General features: G+C 51.6%; 1 protein-coding gene across 3 annotated transcripts in view; it reads right to left on the bottom strand.

Moving 5' to 3' along the window:
* CUNH15orf41 (chromosome unknown C15orf41 homolog) overlaps positions 1–2,775 on the bottom strand; it is a 346,277-nt gene that overhangs the window by 264,903 nt on the left and 78,599 nt on the right. The window contains exon 1 of one of the 3 annotated variants that reach the window (XM_019518948.1): positions 1,997–2,000. The exons of the other annotated variants lie outside the window; for them this stretch is intronic. The gene's annotated coding sequence lies outside the window, so the exon portion shown is untranslated. Of the gene's footprint in view, positions 1–1,996; positions 2,001–2,775 lie in introns of those variants that run through there. 3 annotated transcript variants of the gene reach the window in all.

Here is a 2,775-nt window from a genome sequence, read left to right as displayed (position 1 = left end):
CTCTTGCCCTAGAGAGTGGGGTTGATGCAGCCCCACTGCCAGGAGAACCATGGTATGGTGTAGAGGTAACGTGTGAGGGGAGGTTGAGGGGGGCTGCCCATGTGCCCAGAGCATGTGTGTGTGTGTGTGTGTGGGGGGGGGTTGGCTGAGGTGCCTGTGGCTTGAGCTAGTGTGGTCCCTGCTGATTTGCTTTGCATGGCATGTGGCCCCTGGCCACTTAGATGCTGGACAGCCCTGCTCTATATAAAAAGGAGTACAGCAGAAAGAGGTTGTTCAAAAATGGGAAATAATTATTTGTAGCCTAAAAAAACCTTTTGTATAAAAGAAAATTAGTAACACTGAGATGTTTACTTTAAAGGAAACTAAAAACAGGGGACATCAGAAAGGTAAGAGAGTTGGACAGAAGCTGAGCGCTTCTATTTATTGTCTCTCAGTGGAAGAACAAATGAAACTCAAAGAAATCAAAAGGCAATTTTAAAACTAACAATTACTATTACATACAACATAAAATTCAACTGTGATGCACATTGCTACAAAACAACAAGGCCAAAAAATTTACAATATTAAAAATATTGGATATCTGTATACAAGTAATGATAATTCAGAAACAAATATAATCAGCAAGCATTATGACAAAATGGATGAATTTTGAAGGGTGTGACAAGACTCTAAGGTAGTCAAGGCCACAAGGGTACACACTCCCCACACTAACCTCTCCAGCCATTCTCTCTCACACCCAAGATGCCCTTCAGATCCTCATCCCTTCTTACACTTCTAACACCACCAAGACTTGGTCTTGGTCATGAGGGTGCAAATTCCTGTGGGGCAAGATACTATATTATAAGATCATTATATATAGGGCTAAAAACCCCTGACTTCAATAACTAGGAAAAACACTACAGCAGAACTGGGGAAGACTGAATGTAACACAATGTATTTTTAATATTTATCATAGAATCACAGAAAATTAGGGTTAGAAGTTACCTCAGGAGGTCATCTAGTCCAACTCCTTGCTAAAAACAGGACCATCCTCAACTAGATCATTCCAGCTTTATTGAGCCAGGCCTTAAAAACCTTCAAGGATGGAGATTTCATCACATCTCTAGGTAATCCATTCCAGTGCTTCACCACCTTCCTAGTGAGAGAGTTTTTCCTAGTATCTAACCTAAACTTCCTTTGCTGCAACTTGAGACCATTTCTCCTTGTTCTGTAATCTGCCACCACTAAGAACAGTCTAGCTGAAATATGGAGTGGGCAAAATATGGCCTGAGAGCTGGATTCAGCCTGCGGAGGGACTTTGGCCAACCTGTGGTGGGTGTCTTGGGCCCCCCTGCCCCAGGTGTCATCTGGCCTGTGGCACACATCCTGCTACCCCCTGGGCATGCAGCGGGGCTAGGGTGGCTCCTTTCAGTTGCTGCCACTGGACCTAGCCCCATGGAGACTGGCGGGGACCCATGGGCACAGCCCTGACCTAGGCCTTCCCCACACTTGCTCTGACCTGCCAGTGTCATACCGAATCAGTTCCAGACCAGCCAGTGGAGGACCAACGGGGGAGGGGAGCCACACTGGCCAGAGAGGCTGGGGTGCCTCGTGTTTTGTGTGTAGCCCACCCAGTGGGCTGTGGGCTTCTTTTGCCTTTCTGGCTGGAAATTCCAGCCGCCACCCCTCCCCCCATGGCTGGTGTGCCACACTGCTAATTCTCCTGCAGAAGTGCTGTGGGGTGGGAGGTGGAGCCCTGCACAAGCTGATTTGCCTCAGGACCCATACCCTGCTCGAATCATCCTGGGGGGTGGGGAGGGAGCGCAAATGCAGGCATTGGCTCCCAGGCACTGGAGACCCACGGGACGTCACTGAGACCAGCCGGGATCTATGTGCACAGCCCCAATCCTGTCCTGTGCCTGCTCTGGACTGGCTCACCCACAATGAGCAGCAAGGGCAGTAGTAGCACCCAGGCAGAAGCTGCTGCTGGGTGCGGGGGAAAACCGGTTGCCCCCACCTTGCTGCTGCCAAGCCTTCCTTGCTGTGGCCACCTAGAAGGTGCCTGGCAGCTCTTCTCTGCTGTCATCACTGACTCTGAACCTGCACTGCCTTTGGGTCAGCCAGCGGGGCAGTAGTGGCAGTGGAGAGGAGCCGCAGGGCATTAAGGGTGCAGGCTCCAGGCAGCCCTACCAAGAAAGGCCCAGCAGCAGCCAGAGGGGGCAGTTGTTTTCCCCTTGCACCCAGCAACAGCTTCTGCCTTGCCACCACCACTCATCATGGGTGGGCTAGACTGAAGCAGGTGCAGGGCAGGCCCTGTCTGTGCACACAGGTTCCAGGCTGGACTAACGGTGGTTTACTCTGGCCAGGCAGGTTTAGAGTGTGCTCGGGGTGGTCTGAGGCTGGGAATGGGGCTGTGCACTTGGCTACCAGCTGGTCCAGAACTGGTCCACTTTGGCCAGGGTGAGTTCCAAGTGCGCGTGGGGTAGGCAGGGGCCAGGTGCTCAGCTGCTGCATATGGCCTGCAAGGGTGGCAGGGAGGAGCTGTGGGGCCTGTGGGCTCTGGGTTTGGTAAGCTGTTCCAGGGGGAGAGGGGATTGGGGGTGCTGACTGGCCGGCAACAGCTCCCCAAAATTGCCTATGTGCCCCATGGCCCCAAATAATTGCCCACTCCTGATCTACCTCCATACTCCTTTTAACCATCCTTTAGATAGTTGAACACTGCTATCAAATCCCCCCTCAGTTTTCTTATGTACACTAAATAAGCCCAGTTCCCTAAGCCTCAGCTCAGATGTCATG

Source organism: Gavialis gangeticus, unplaced genomic scaffold (assembly GCF_001723915.1).
Source record: "Gavialis gangeticus isolate Ggan-Ray unplaced genomic scaffold, GavGan_comp1, whole genome shotgun sequence".
Classification (NCBI taxonomy): domain Eukaryota; kingdom Metazoa; phylum Chordata; order Crocodylia; family Gavialidae; genus Gavialis; species Gavialis gangeticus.
This window is presented reverse-complemented; position numbering and strand designations above follow the sequence as displayed.